Source organism: Sus scrofa, chromosome 8, assembly GCF_000003025.6.
Source record: "Sus scrofa isolate TJ Tabasco breed Duroc chromosome 8, Sscrofa11.1, whole genome shotgun sequence".
Classification (NCBI taxonomy): Eukaryota; Metazoa; Chordata; class Mammalia; order Artiodactyla; family Suidae; genus Sus; species Sus scrofa.
The window spans coordinates 24,616,308-24,633,761 of record NC_010450.4 but is presented as its reverse complement, the minus strand read 5'-3'; the positions used below and the strand labels follow the sequence as shown (position 1 = coordinate 24,633,761).

The 17,454-nt window shown below is 34.3% G+C and overlaps 1 long non-coding RNA gene across 2 annotated transcripts in view; it reads right to left on the bottom strand.

The window, feature by feature from the left end:
* Positions 1-10,303, bottom strand: part of LOC110262071 — a 41,577-nt gene extending 31,274 nt beyond the window's left edge. For both annotated transcript variants that reach the window (XR_002346597.1, XR_002346596.1), the window contains exon 1: positions 10,221-10,303. This is a non-coding gene — a long non-coding RNA (uncharacterized LOC110262071). The remainder of the gene's footprint in view (positions 1-10,220) is intronic.

The window sequence follows — 17,454 nt, the reverse complement described above, 5'->3', positions numbered from 1 at the left end:
ATTTAAGAAAACCACCAAGGCATATTTCGGTACAGTAGGGCTAGCAGAGGAGGTCTAAAGGGAAGGAAGTTTCAGAGAGGGACATAAAGAGCCCACAGAAACCCAGAAATGATGTGGTCTGAGTCTCTGAAAATCGCTTTGCATAAAGAACCAAAATGTTATAAACCCACTAAGGATTGTGGGTTGCTTTCTTAATTATATTATCAGCCAGCAAATATTAGCAGGTAATCCTGGGAAGGTTTGGAGGAAATGCACAGTGCATATCTGAAGCCATGTTGCAATATCTTTTCTCAAAAAAAAAAAAAGTTCAAATCTGTGAGTTAGTTTTTACCTAGGAACTGAGTAAGTGGCCATAAATCTTCACTACAGTGAGTTGAGTTAGGTTGCTGCCCATTTGATGTAAATATATTTTTGCTATTATACATGAAGCAGCATATTTGTAGCTGATGGTCTACTTCATTTCAGGTAGTCCTGTGATGAATTAGCCAACACTATAGTTACTTGTAGGCGCATAGCACTGACAACCAATTCCTGCTTATAACTTAATATGATTGTTCTTCCTACTTTATCTCTGATGGTGAAGAGCTGCCATCTGCCTTTACTACTTTAGTATCTCCTTACTTGCAGTAAGATCATGAAAATCAATTTTAATACAGCATCCCCACAATCATCCGTGGTACACAAAAGATGACTACCAGTGAATGTTTCAAGGATGCTTGTAGTTCTGTCATCAAAGCATTTCTTAATGTTGTCTGGGTAGTAGCCTCTAATTCTTTCTATTGATATAGGAAGGGAATCTATTAACAATTTCTTCTCCCTATACTTTGAATTATTTTCTAACATCATGCCCAGAAAGACCTGGCATTTCTCTCTCATTGACTGTAAGCCATTAAAGAGTCTAGGCTTCATTTTGTACTTATGCCACACCAAAGCTACTACATTACATCTTGTATTTTAGGTTTGTGAACGATGTCAAGATGTCAATAATTTCAACCCAATACAACACTATATTTTCCTTCTTGACTCAATACCTTAGAATCCATTCCTGTACATGCTTCTCCAAGCCTGACTAATAGAAATTGGGATGCTTTTACAATTAACTGGTCCATGGCCTCCAAAAATAGATTGCAATTGCATGCCACAGGTTCTCCCTGGCAAGAAGGCTATAAGGGCATCCCAAAATATATGAGTGATCCAATCCCAGAATTCCATTGTGAAAATCTGTTTCCTGCGGCACTCCTAGGTGCTGATTGTTGTATCAATCAGGATCTTAGCAGGAAGCACTTAAATTGGGTAACTCTAGATGAGTATAATAAAAATTACAAAGGGTTGAACAGAGTCTGTGAAAATAAAGGAAAATGCAACACTCTTGGACTAATATGGTAGCTTTCCAATCGAAAAGATGGCACTCCTTAGTTGCTCCCATTAAGATGGAGTATGTCATAACTTCCCTTGATTTTGACTGGCTTATGTCTTCCTTTGACCAAGAAAATGTTGTCAAAGTGATGCTGTGTCATTTTTGAGACTAGCTCCGAAAAGGTCTGGCAACTTCTGCTTTCTCTGCTTTGAAGTTATGAGCCACCACATAAGAAGCCTAGCTAACTTCCTGGAGAGAGAGAGAGGCTTACTGGGGTCTCAACCTTTCCTGCTACCCTAGCTAAAAATCCAGCTGGATTTTGCTGTAGGTATTACTCCAGCCAACACCACATGGAACAATGATAAATCATCTGAAAATCCCTGACACAATTGATGGTCCATGAACAAATGAATGATTGTTGTGTTAAGTCACAAAGTTCTGAGTCTGTTATCCATCAATATATAACTAAAACAATAGTAAGAGTTGAGATCTGAAGGACATGCCTTGTGTATACCCTTCTAAGCTGAGCGTAATTTCTAGCTTCTCTATGAAATCCTATAGTAGGAGTAATGTATAAAACTTTAAGAATTCTCAGGAATTCCCATCTCAGCTCAGCAATAATGAACCTGACTAGTATCCATGAGGATGTGGGTTCAATTGCTGGCCTCAATCAGTAGTTTAAGGATCCAGCATTGCCATGAGCTGTGGTGTAGGTTGCAGCCATGGCTTGGATCTGGTGTTGCTGTGGCTGTGGTGTATGCTGGCAGGTATAGCTCTGGTTCAACCCCTAGCCTGGGAACCTCCATATGCTATGGGTGCAGCCTTAAAAAGACAAAAAAAAAATAAAACCAAAAAACTTCAGGAACTCTAAATCACCTGTTGTCACTGTTCCTATAGTCTTTATATCCAATAGCTTTCATAGTAACTCTTTTAAATTAGTCTTTTCTCCTGATTATATTGTTAATTTTTGGTGTAGGAGATCACTTTTTGTTTGACACTTGACATTGCTATGCACCCTAGAAAATATCTTCTAGAAATAGAGTAAGCGTTAAGATAGAGAAGACTTTACACAAGAACACATGACAAGGATGTTCATCAAAGAGTGGTAAAAATTTTGTTGAACACGACTCTAAATTCTGTCAATAGAAGAGGAAACAAAGTTATTACATTTACTTTTATATATTCAATGATCATTAACATTCATGAAAACCAGTATTTTTTCTTTATGCTATTTAATAATTGCAAGCTATTTTCCCTCAGAATAATATTCCTATTCTATTTATATCACAAAGACACTATTCTGGAGTTCCTATTGTGGCTCAGTGGGTTAAGAACCTGAGTATCCATGAGGATGTGGGTTTGATCCCTGGCCTCGTTCAGTGGGTTAAGGATCATCTGACATTGCCAAAAACTGGTCGCAGATGTGGCTTGGATCTGGCATTGCTGTAGCTGTGGCATAGGCCACAGCCAACAGTTCCAATTTAGCCCCTAGCCTGAGAACTTCTATGTGCCTTGAGTGTTGCCTTAAAAAGACCAAACAAACAAACACCCCCCCCCACTATTTTAAGACATTTACACAGGTGGTTTCATAGATTTTAACGGAGTTACTGTTGACCATATTACTATACATGATTCTGTAATAAAATATAGTTTTCCTAATTGTTATTTTCATCCTTAGTACAATAGCATGTTTAATCTGATAAATACCCAGTGTAGCATAATAAAGATAATCATTGTTAAAATTTGAATAGTACTTTCTATGGACCAAGCTTTTTTCTAAGAGCTTAACTACATTAACTCATTTAATCCACATAGCAGGGCAATGAGTAATATTCTTATTATCTCCATTTGACTAATGAGGACAGCAAGGCACAGAGAAATTACATAAATTTCTATATATGTTGATTGACTGCACAGCCAATCAAAAGGAATAAGATATTTTTCTCTAAGGTTCTAATAACGATATGGACACACCTTTAAGTATGAGATATACATGTCTCTATATTGTTTTGAATGTTATCTTTGAGTAATCATAAAATGAGCTATTTATCCTCTTCTCTACATTTTGGTTTTCTGTATCATTTCTTCCATCCTACTTGGAACATGCTATAAACTCATAGAAAAGGTAGTAAGACCGTTCAAGTCTCTTAAAATTTTCTGCAAACATGTTAACCAATTCCATTTGATATACACAAACTTGTTTGTAACTCTGGAAAGAAGATTAAATAAGATTAGGTAATTTGAACTCAAGATGGTCGTTCTCAATAAATACAAATAATCGTCCTGCAGAGACACAGACCAAGAAGAGGTGTGTGCTTACTTGGGGAAGAAACTGTGGCAGTGCTCCCATTTAAAAGGCTATAGATCATATTTTGGTTTCTCCCATACCCATTAAAATTTACTTCACTGAAAATTAGGAGGTAATTTTCCTATACATGGTTATAAGTCAAAAGTCAATGCAAAATACCATGGTAATATAAAGCAAATTTAAAATGTCCTGTTTATCTTTCTAAAATAAATTGAGTCATGTAACAACAGATGTTATTTTCCTAATGTGAATATATTTATGGAATCCTGGGACAGGTAGTTTTGTATTTTCAGAAAAAGCTGATAAATATCATTTGTTATTTTCAAGCAAGATAAAAAGAAAACATTCAATTCCAGTGCATTAAAAATGTTGATGTTCCATAAAAAAACCACTTCATATACGTGTATAATCTATAATGATGTTTCTACCGGCCAGGTAATTATCACTTGTACAGTTAATACATCCCATTCAGTTGAATGGGGGAAGATGTCTAATTATGATAAATGAGAAAGATTTCTATTTGGAGGCAAGATTATTAATGAATAGTAACAAAAATTTTTCATCCTTAAAAAATATAAAAGACTTTAAAAAGTTGTGTCCAAATTTGTTATGTTTGTCTATGGCAATGATTTTTGTGAGCCCTTGAATGGCTCCTATTCCCAAACCTCTCTGACACTCCCAGTGTGGGTTCCCTGAATGGTGCCTATTCAGCTGATTCAAAGACAGAATTCGAGGCCAATTTTGTGCTTGGTTAACTAGGCCCTCAATCCAGCACCAAACTGTTTTTTTTTTCAAATTCTGTTCTATTGTCCAAACATCACTTCTATCTGGCCTCCTAATTCTCTTATGACTAAGATTTCCACTGTGTATTTTATTTCCCTGGAATCAATAGCCTTTATCCAAATATTCATTACATTGATTCTCACCCATGGTTAGGTCACATGCTGGAAAAACAATACCGATATTGTTACAAAAGTCTATGAAACTCCAACATTGAATCCTATCTGTTGCGCTTATGTTTGACTCAGATGAGCAAGTAAAACAGTCCTCAACCATACTCAAACATAGAACCTCAACCAGAACAGAATTTAGCAATGGATTTAGGCAACAGAAGTGCATGGCCAAGAAACTAAGACTTACCTAAACAGACTTAAAACTGTATAAAGAAAATGAAAAGGTTTTAGATGAGTTAGTTTGACAAACAAAAATATTGTAGGACAAGAGCAATATGGATAGAGTACAAATCATTAATATTCTTCTTATTGGTTGTGTGCCTTTGACAAGTCAGTTATACTCTCTGAAAATTGGTTTCCTTAATCTAATATGTGAAAACTAATACAGAATTATTATACAGACATAATATCTATCTTTAATCAGGTCTATGTTAAAGGCTATATAAAGTAGGCATTCAAAAGATTATTAATATTATTGTCATTATTATCTTAAATGTCAATAATATAAGTATGTAATAAAATATAATTTTATTATTTTAAAATAATAAATATAGATTATGATACAATGCTAATAATACCTGGGTTCTGTTTCAAATATTTGCAACAACATATAATTATAGATACCTCCATTTATTAATTAATTCATCTTTGAATTTTTATTAAGATATCTAGGAGTTCCTGTTGTGGCTCAGTGGTAATGAACCCAGCTAGTATCCATGAGGATGCAGGTTTGATCCCTGGCCTTGCTCAATAGGTTAAGGATCCAGCGTTGCTGTGAGCTGCAGTGTAGGTCCCAGAGGCAGCTCTGATCCCATGTTGCTGTGCTGTGGCATAGGCCAGCAGCTGCAGCTGCAGCTCCAATTCGACCCCTAGCCTGGAAACTTCCATATGTGCAGCCCTAAAAAGACAAAAAAAAAAAATGTGTTGAGTATTTACACGTTAGATGCATTGTTTTAAGTCTTGAGTTATTCAGCAGAACTGGTCTTTAATATAATGGTGATTTTATTCTGATCAAAGTAATCATAAATAAATAGTAATAGAACAAATAAATAAAAAATAAATAGATAAGATAGTATTAGAAAGCAGCAAGAGTGACTGAGTGACTCCTTAAGTGGAGTGGTTGGAAAAAGACTTTACAAAGAAGTGACAATATGAACTAATGCTTTTTCTTGATGAAAAAGATCAAGTTAGGCAAATCTTTTGACACTGGGAATATAGTTCACTCAAAAAACTCTCTAATATATTTCCCAACCTGTTTAGATTGAATATTTTAGACAAACATGCAAAGGACTTAGATTTATTAATTATTCGTAGTGAAATGTAGTGCACCTATTCTCAGTAATGACACTAGTTTTATCTATAATTGGTATTCATTCTTTCATTCTGCTAATATTTATAAAATATTTATTGAACATCCAACTTACATTTGTTGTCTACCGTCGAAGGAAAGAGGTGTAGTGGCTAGGAATTTCACAGCTACAGCTGACTTCCTACATTTACTACATTGTCTTCTACAAAGACTCCTGTGATTCGATAACTTGTTTAAACTATTTATATCCTCGTTATTAAAAATATGGTAATAATTGTATGTATATTGCAGTCTTTTGGAAATTATATGAAATGACATATAGAATCTATGCTCAGAACTTAGCCTATACCAATGGAGTTATTTGAACATAAGAAGGTGAGGAAAAAGAGCTAGGCCACCCCCCTTTTTTTGTAGTATGAGAGTTACTGTAATAAAGGCATATAGTACAATGAAAACACTCAGAAATATCCTTAGCTATTATGGAAAGGGTCAAAGGAAAATTCTTAGGAAAGATTTTAGATCTCAATGGATGGGAATGGTATCCACACTACTCACATTCATGGTGTTCAAAAAGCAAAAGCCACTCACTAAAGTAAACCATGAAGCATGTGCAGGGAATTTTTCTACCCAGATTAATCACACATATCCTGTTTGAAACTATCAGCCACTAAAAATTGGAGGTAAATTATGAAATATACATCCAATATATATGGTTCATTCTAATGTTTCCTTCTGTGCAGGAAAATGTATAAAGTCCATTACTTTCTAAAGCAAAGAGAGATACTGTAGAACAACTATAATGCATATTATTGAATAGACTAAATTCTTATTTGTAAAATAAATAAAATTTAAAGCAATATATTGAAAGATCTGAACATAAAGAAGAAGAATTCAAATTATATCTACATTTAATGTTTTGTGAAGAAAAATTTCTCTTGTACCTTGGGGTAAATAATAGAATCAAAATCCTGATGGAAAACTATTGAGGAGCTTCTTGGATCAAATGAGTTATTCAAAGAATGGACATAGTGTTTCCATCTTGTAGAGGAAGAAAAAAAAAAACTACTAATTCTTTTTTCACCATAATTCTTATTTAGAGTTAATTAAAATAATCTATGTCAAGTAAATCCACTGTTCTACCCTAGAACTAATCCAAAATTAATGGTAACCTTTTTACTCCATTAAATGTGTACTCATATTTATAGCCTTAATTGTTGAAACAAGTTCTCAAACTAAGCAAGACAATTCCAGCATGCTTGTTAAGCTGGTCTTATAGCTGATCCTGTCCTGATACTTTTCTGACTTCAGAACCCTAGTACTCCAGTTGCTGCATGTGTGTCTTATCTTCAAAGCGCTGGGTTTCTATTGTATAACTCATCTCTTTTGTTGCAGGAATAACTTACTTGAGAGCTTTAGTGTCCTGCAAATAAAGTTCTACTGTCAAAATGAATTCTACTAATAGCTGCTTCATAAATCATTTACTCTGTCTTCTTGCATGAAATTCTTCATCTCATACATGGTTTGGACCATTTAACTAATTATGTCCTCATTTGTATGTGGTGAATGCCTAGCATCTTCTACTGACTCTAATGCCATTCTTTTCTATCTATTTTGACTCCATTTTTTAATATAAATTTAGGTTCAAACCTATGTTCTCATCATTTGAATAACTGCCTCAGGGCTTATTTCTTAGAAAATTTAATAACATTTTTGAGTTGGGGAAACACAAGCAAACCACCCACAATCAAGTCTTATGACTATAAAACATATTGTTTAATTTATACCATAGTAATATTATTTGAATTCACATTTTCATATAAAGGGAATATTTAAATCTATGTTTCACATTCTCTAAGTGCTGTTCTGGTTCTTTTTAATTTCAGCCACTGAGTTGATAGGGCTCAAAGGAAAACAAAATGGATTTATCCATCACTGAACACAATTAATTGTATATTGGCCTCTTTAGGAATGGAGTTAGATAAAGTGACTTAATCACAATTTTTCAGGGGAAAATTATAAATAATTAACTACTCTGACTATGACTCTGATAAAAGAAAGTGAAATTCAGCACATCCAAGCAAATGACAATCAGATAAGAAAATTACTTACAAGGAATATTCCATTATTGTAAGTGATTCTGCCCCATATAGCAATACCTACTGGCAGAGGCCACTGCATTTTAATACAAAAGTGTATATAATAAGTCTGAAAGTCAAGTCGAATTACATAGTTGAACAAATAGATAAATATATTGCAAAGACCTCTATTATGCATTAGTATCTCTACTTTTCATTCTTGCACATCTCAGAAAACATTAAAATGAATGTGAAATCTGATTTATGATTAAACCACTGAAATTGAAGATTTTATGTCAGAACTCACTGCAGAATATATGTTGGACATAGTCATGGAGAATTACTTGTGCAAAGATTTGCCAAGTTTGTTTGTTTGTTTTTGCTTTTTTGTTTTTGGTTTTTGGTACATTTACTTCAACCTGAAAGCTCAGAGGCCCATATTCTAGAAAGATGCATATTTATACCTGCTATACAAGATAGGTATTTCCTTTTTGATGAAGCATTTGCTTCAAATACCAAATCTTTTTTTTTTTCAAGTATATTTAAAACTTTGATGAGTGTCTTATAGAGTGAAACACCCAACCAAAACAACTCCACCTACTGTATTAATTTGCTAGGTGTGCTGTAACAGAAATGCTGTAGACTATGTGGTTTAAATATAAAAAAAATAGATATATATATATATATTTTTTCCCCACAGTTCTAGAAGCTTAAGTCCAAGATCAAGATGCCAACAGAGTTGGTTTCTTCTGAGGTCTCTCTCCTTGCCATGAAAATGGCTGCCGTCTTGCTGCCTCTTTATGTGGTCATCTCTCTTTACATGCATATGTCTGGTATCTCCTCCTTTTCTTGTAAGGACACCAGTTATATTGAAATAAGGTCCCACTCTAAGGACTTCTTTTTAACTTGATCATTCCTTTAAATACCTTACCTCCACATGCTATTCTGAATTACTGGGTGTTGGGACGTCAACAAATGTATTTTAGTGGAACACTACTTAGCCCTTAACACAAACAGAACAAAACAAGACAAAAAAAAAGTTTGCTTCTCAAATAAGTCACTAAATTTGTCCTGCAATTTCTTTCGTCCCATCTGGAAAACTGTTTCCCAGAAATCCTTGTAATTGGTTTCTAGATATTAGATACATGCTACAGATTGAATGTAGATCTGAGAGACCTCAAAGGTAGAGATGTGGAAGTGGCCCTTTTCCCACAAGCTTTGGTCATTTTCTTCTTGTATGAAAGAAGAAATATTTATATGATGAATCTTCTGGGGGTGTTTAGTCTTCCAGTATTTATTCTATACATTTCTGGATTCTTAAAAAAAAATTATTTAATCTATATACTCTTAAGAACTACAACTTCCATTCTCCAATTTTGTGATAACTGTAGGGGCCATAACATCTTATTTCTGACCTAATACTAGATTTGGCTTCCATTGGAGCATCACCTATAATGGCATCAATTTCAGAATATTTTGGAAATAATTCCAAGCTCTCAATCTATAACTTGTTTCTTCAGCCTTTTCTATGACCTCAGAGGCACCCAATTCCTGTATTGTGATTCTTCTTGCTTAAAATACTTTGAGTGGCTTTTATTTTCTGCACTGAGCTCTCACTGATGCTGATGTAAAAGTTTTCCTTTCATAATCTTCTACAACTATATTCTGCACTCTCTACCTGGAATACTCTTCTTTCCATATTTACTTTAGCTTATATTTATCTCTCCATCAATATTTAGACATAAATTATTCTATGTGCTTTTAATCTCCCAACTGCAAGATCATAGCTATAGCAATTTATCTGGGATAAATAATTCCTCTTGTGTTGCATAAACTCCCATAATGGAAACACATGGACACTGTTGGAACAGGAATAGGATTTTCATGACCTCCATTAACTGAAGCACCAACATCTTATAGAATAGGATTCCAAAGTGAGTATGGGATAAAACATTTCCTTTATAAAATAAAAATAATTAAAATAAGAATGTAAATAATTTCTTCCATAATGTGTTAACAGCGTAGATGGATGATATACCATGAGATCAAAAAGGAAAGAGAGAGAGCTGTGCTGAATGGGTGAATCTCCATCTACCCTTTGGAGAAGAAATACAATTATGCTGCAGTCTAGTGTCAGGCTTACTGAAAGAAGTTTCATGAAGAGTCCCTAGCAAGTTTTGAGAGAGTTCTCTTTAGATGAAAGCAACTGGAATCTTACCTGCATCTGTGAAAAGAAGACTGTAGCTAAAGGTCTGATCTCCACCACTGAAATACAGAGAGTGGGAAATGCTGCCTGCTTCATTAGTGACTGGGAACTAGAGAATGGTGGGTATTGGGAACAGAGTGTTCTCTCAGACTTTGAGTAAACTAAACATGTGTGGGTGTTCCCATAGGCCAGATGCAAGCCATTTCTTTGTAAAAGACAATGTGTATAGTTGTCTTGGGACCTAGAAAGTCAAGGAAATATAAACAGTAACAGATGAGAAATGTGCCACTGGAAACCAGGGCTAAAGAAGGATACATGAACCATCACTTGGAATAGAGATGCTTCCCCCAAGTCAAGACAAATGTAGTAAAGAGAAGGTAGACATGCTAGGTAGAGCCAAGGTAAGGCAGAAGCTTACAGAAGCTTCCTGGAGAGGAAGGATTATATACAAGCAACTATTAGATTACAACACAGTAAAGACAGTTTAGGGAATTTCCTATTTAAATAAGAATTGTCCTGCTTCCATTCCTCTCTGCCCAGCTGTAGGTGTGTGGAATTTGGAATTTTGTTTATGACTTAAAACTAGACATTTTATTTTCTGAACGAAAAGTTGCTGTGCTTATTTTAAGAAGTATCTTTAGAAGAGTATATTTCTTAAGAGCAAATGGAAAAGCCTTGGGTTCAGGAAAAGATGTCATACAGAAACAAAGGAAGCTAATTCCCTAAATAACATTTAAGTAAAGAGGAGTAGACAAAAAAATATGCTGGTATTTTTGTTACTTTATGGATTGTAAATGGACATATTGAATAGAAAAAAACAACCATAACATAGATAATCCATTTCCCTCCAATTATTGCTCTATTTTCCTATTTTTCTTATTCAAGCAGTTGTTTGCTTGTATTTTTCTAATACTTAGTTCTTCAACATATAATGTTGCTTCCTATTTAGAACTATTTTCCAAAGTACTAACATGCTCAATGTTTCCAAATGTGATGGACACACGTTTTACACACCTAACTCCGTCATTCAACAGCAATTGACACAGATAGCAATTCTCTCATTCTTGACAAATTTCCTTAGTTGTTCTTATTTCAGAGGCCATTCCTTAGTCATCTTTATTATTTGAATTTTAAATGTTGTCATTTCTACAAAGAAATGTGTAGGGTTCTACTCATGGTGGGTTTTTTTGTTTGTTTGTTTGTTTGTTTGTTTATGGCTGCACTCACACCATATGAAAGTTCGCAGGCCACGGACTGAATCTGAACCACTGTTGTGAACTACACTGCAGCTGCAGAAATGCCAGGAAATTTAACCCGCTGTGCTGGGCTGAGGATTGAACCTGTGCCTTTCAGCTACCTGAGCCGCTACAGTCAGATTCTTAACCCACTGTGCCACAGCAGGAACTCCCTCTACTCGTGTTTTTGTTTGTTTGTTTTCACTCTTTCTGTTAGAATATATCTATTCATTCATTTTTGCAAGCTTTTGTTGAAAACTCCATCCTGCATTCTGAACTCCACATCTACCAGTCTGTCTCCACAAGAGTTTTATCTTAGAAACATCTCAAATGTAATGAATCCCTCTCTGAATTCTTGATTTAAATTATTAAGATCTATTTATTTGTTTTTTAATATCATTAAATTACATCCACACCAAAACAATGCTGGATGTCTAAATGCAGTCCTGTACCTAAACACAAAAAAGTTCAATCATGTACCATGTCCTATTCAATTTTCCTTTAACGTATATCTTGATTTCACCCATTTTTCTGTCCCTACTTTTTTCTTTTTCACCTCTAGTTACTCATTTTCTCTAGCCACGTTGGTCATTGTACATCTCTTAAAATCCACCAACATTTATGTATTTTTTCCATGCTAATACCACTGCATAGTCTGTATTTTCTGTTCTCAAGTATCTTGACTCTTTATATTATTGTTTCTTTGGTATTGTTCAATATTAGGATAAATTTATCAACTCAGAGAGTTTTTCTCTCACGGTGCCCTCACAATCAGTTCATTCTGACCTTAGCTATCACAACATTCCCTTCATTATACTTCAGAGGATTGTTTAATTTTTAATCTGTTTATCGTCGCTTTCCTTAACACCGAAATGTAATCTTTATGATCATAATCATCATGTGATCTTCATTCACCTCTGCATCCAGTGTCTCATATTATATCTCACAGGATATAGGTTCAATTATTACATAAATAAAAAGAAAATCACTTCTGCTGCATTAGCTGTACCCACCTAGCACACAAATCTAAGAGTGAAAAAAAAAATGCTAGACTAAATGTTAGAATGAATAGTAATTCCATTGTTCGGAGAGACTGGACAAATAACTTTGAAAGAGGTTTTTAAGATCCCATGTTGTCATTTTTCTCCACTCCAAAATAATGGCCTTGTTCCTTGGTCCATCTACAATACAAGATTGATAGAAATCTCAACTAAGGTAAAAGTCAGACTTATACAAATCATAAAATGATGCTCAAATAAGACTGATGTCATAAAAACATACTGAAGTACTACAAAGAAATTTTAATAAACCTCTGTTGCTCTATCAATGTATTTTTTTCCTGTCTCAGGAATTTCTTAGTCATAGATAACAATCTGGATCTCTTCTGTATTATTCTACTTCAAAACTAAGGTTAGCATTTGCTATGCCATTGATTTTCTTTTAAGAACACTATTAATTTTCCAATAGATTATTATCTCTATCCATCCTATCTGTTGACCATCAGAACTGAGTTAAGTCTTTTGGGAAATTCATGAGTATAGAACAATTCAACAGCTATTTTGACCATTCAGTTCTCTATCACAATTTCTATAAAGATTTATTTTTTTCCTTTAAACTTATTGATTAAAATATCTGAATGACAGGGACAGTAATATACCCTTAACACTAGTTACACAAAGGATGATGTAACTATCAAATATATCATGACATAAGATAGTAACAATAACTTTTATTTTCACTTTATTAGATTATATATCATTGATGATCAAGAATTTTAATATTTTTGCTTGGGTTCACAAATTAAGTGGAGTGCCTAGGATTTAACTCTTATTTTTTTAATTCCAAAACTTCTGTGAAAGAATTAAAACAGACCCGAGTTTCTTAGTTTCATCACTTTCCCCTTTCTATTTCTTTTTCTTTTTCCATTCTAATCCCACTTCCCTGAAACTTACTGACATTAGGTAGTTTACAGACAACCCCCAAGCCTTACAAAGATAGTTCTTAAAGTTAACTGTTCTGACAGCTGCCAAAATAAGAATAAGACCATACAAAAGATTCTGAGCAAGAGACATGAAAAACAAATAATCTTCCAACTGTACCAACCACAACTTTTGCAGCAGTTGCACATAAAGAAAAGAGCAACTTGGGCACGACCACAAATCACACAGCCTTCTCTTCCTTCACAGCTCCTTCTCCAGTCCCGCTCTGCTCCATTAGCTCTGGGACTTATCTGGGTTCAGGTTTTCTTTCTGAAGTGCATCAGCTGACCAAAGCTTCCAACCTCTGAGTAAAGGTACCGTTTTTTTCTCCTTTCACCTTGACAATTCCTAATGACAGGAAACATAATTTGTTTGTTTTTGCATCTCACGTGCACTTCCTCAGACCTAATCAAACTCCATTGTTCATGGTAGGCTCCCAGTAAGATTAGATAGTTTCATAATCATTATGTAACTCAGTGAAACCAAGTCAGAATTCCATACTTCGTGCATTTTCCAAATATCATTAGAAACTAGAGAGAATGAATTATTACCTGACACACTCAATATATTTTCCATATTTCTCTAGCTAATGTATATTAATATATCTTTAGCATCTGTGTGGTCTTGCATCACATTCTTTTTCCTATCCTCTCCCTCTGAATTCAAGAATATAAAAGCTTTACTTGACTTCCCACTTGAAAATCAAACACTTTTCTAAGAGTATAACTGAACACTTCTGAGGTGAGGTGTGTGTTGAAACCTCAATTTCTTCATAAAATATTATTATTATGATCAGATTATATAACTTATTTAAAAATCCCCAATTATTTTGTAACACTGTGTGTTATATAGATCACAAAGAGTTTTAGAAAATTAATTTAATCATTTCAAAAAATAGGGTTGGGAATTTGAGGCCAATAGGTTTTGAGAAGGACGATATGCAAAGAAAAAGAAAAAGACCTCAGACAAGTGGATATTCATGCTTTTAACTAATTCAAGTTTTGTGTGGTAAAATTTAAGAATATCAGCCAAGACTGAAAGCTTAATCACACAAGTGTTTTCCTGTATTTATGATTTATGAACCATCACAAAAATGTAGTATTATGAAGAATATAGTTAATTCAACTGGGTCCATAACCATATGGATGCATTTTTATAACTAAATATAAATATTTCTAAATAAAATAGAAAAGCTTTATATGAGAAGGCTTAATCAGTGTAGCAATAAGAAATATTTTCCAAAGAGATCAGACTTTGGATTATTGGAGAGATTAGAAAATAAAATATTTTAATAGTTATAGTGAATGTTTGAAACTTAAACTCCTTAAAATTCCTATTCAGTTGAATTTATATAGTTTGGTCTTGTACTGTGAATATACAGAAAAGATGTATTTAGATGGAAGATTTATTCTCAATATAGATGTTCCCTGAAGCAAAATCTTTTCAAACAAGTTATAAAAGTTTATAAATCTTATTAAAAAATACAAATACATGTGTAAGATTTACTTTTATATGTATTTATGAAATTTAAGTAAATAAGTAAACAAGTTAAATACAAAATTTATTATAAGCATAGTAATTATCATTTAAAACATACCAGTAGTTCTAATGCCTACTTAAAACAAACATCAATATTAAAAGTCTACAATTTCAATATAATGAAAAAAAGTTACACATTATGCTGCATCTGCCTAAAAATCAAAGATTATAAACGAGGACCATAAATATCTTATCAATGATCTAATCCATATTTTTTCTCAGTTTGTCTTAATAGTAACACTTCTTGGCAATTCACATAAATTAACTAAATTACCTAAACCACAGCCTAGAAAGTACCAGAAGCAGGATTCCAGCCCTGGTCTGTAGGTTCTAGGGCTTGAGTGTTGGCATAAGGAAGGATTTGGGTTTCTATCTGAAAGAAGAAAGAATTCTAAAATTTTAAAAATTATTTGTTTTAATGATTTGAAATATAAGCATGTCTTAGCTTGGGCTGCCATAACGAAATGCTATACTGGCTGGCTTAAATAGCAGGAACTTATTTCTCAGAATTCTAGAGCCTGAGACATCCAAGATTAAAGAGTCAGCTGATGCAGTTCCTGGTGAGATTCTCTCTTTGGTTTACAGATAGCTGCTTTCTTGCTTTGTGCTAACATGGTCCTTCCTTGGTGTATGCATGTGGAGAAAGATCTCTCTTTCTATTCTTATAAGGCCACCAATTCTGTCTACTTATGACCCCCTCTCTCCCCTGTGAGATTATTTAATCTTAATTACCTCCTGAGAGCAGCCCTATCCCCAAATACAATTGCATTGGGCCTTAAAGGCTTCAACATATAGATGTGGGGGAATGGCTTCATTCTGCCCTTATGAAAGCACATATTTTGTCACCGCAATATAGTCTCTAAAAAGATTTTGTCTGGTAGCAGGAGAAATTCCTGGAAAACATATGTATTACCTCACCATAATAATTTTAGAAGATCTTACATTCTTCTTACCAGAAAATCAAACAAGACAAAGTTTGTTATTTTTAGATAAAACTGACCTTTCAGTACAAAATGAATTGGCACTCAGTGGTCTCTTATGTAAAGTACAGCTAATAAGAGGAAAAATGAAGTGATTAAGGAACACTTCAGAATTAGGACTTGGACCATAATTATCCACAAGTCAAGACCAAAACCATGAATAATGAATATCACACAAGAGAGGTTAGAGATAGTGCTGGAGGAAAGTGTCGTCTGACTTAATTAACGAAACCAAGATAAAGAGTTTTTAGTGGAAGAAAGATTTGAATTTCTCATGTGCTGTATATATTTCCTTAATTTATTAAATAATAGCTTTCTTGGCCAGTATATAAATTTGGCGTTGTTTCATGAACTATGAATCTGGCAAGTTAGTTAATGTTTTTGATTCAAGAGACTATACCCATTGAAATTTGACTGTTGATTTAGGGTGCTAGGGAAACTGACAGCACTTATGACCAACCTAGCCATAACCCAGATTGGGACTTGAACCCATGCGCAGGGACTCAAGCCCAGCCTAAACCAAGATTGGACCTTGAAACCAGGGTTTTTAAATTAGAATCACTCACCCAGTGTCTGGACATAACTGTAGTTCAGGTTCTTTGTGCTTCAGAAAGAATTCAGCGAGAGACAAAATGATAGGCCAGAATTAGATTTATTAAGATAAGACCCTTGTAAGGCCACTGATTCTACCTTCTACCTCAAAACATGTGACTCTTTACCTTGATTTACAATGCATGTAGCATTTTTCTCTTTATATATTCTCATATCAGTCTCAGGTTCCCTCAATGAATAAACTAGTGATCAGTTCCTTTAGTTCCTTTTTTTTTTTTTTTTTTTTGTCTTTTTTGTCTTTTGTCTTTTTTCTTTTTAGGGCCACACCCACAGCATATGGTGGTTCCAAGGCTAGGGGTCGAATGGGAGCTGTTGCTGTCAGGCTGTGTCAGAGCCACAAGAACACCAGATCTGAGCCTTGTCTGTGACCGACACCACAGCTCACGGCAATGCCAGATCCTTAACCCACTGAGCGAGGCCAGGGGTCAAACCGGTAACCTCATGGTTCGTTTGGATTCCTTTCCGCTGCACCACGATGGGAACTCCAGTTCCTTGATTTCTAAAATGTTTTATAAATTAGAAAATCTCATTTGAAACTGAAGGTGGCATGAGCCACAAAAGCTGATTTCTTCTCAATTTTCTGTGCCTAGAAGACCCCTAGAGAAGTAATTTCTGAATAGCTACATAGAAATATTCTCTGCTGTTTTTTACCTAAGGTGGACTTCTCCATTTGAGGAAATAAATACAGATATTCTCATCCTAAGTCCATTATGTCTACACACCCAGTTTGAGAATGAATTTTCAGCTTCCTATTTTATAATGAAAAAATGTTTACAAAAGGAAACATGTGTCTCTCATTTAGTTGATGGAATTTCAGTCCCATCTGGGACATTGACATTAAATCACCAAAAAACTGGAACTGAGGAAATGGCGAATCAATTTTCTAAAATAGTTTCAATCT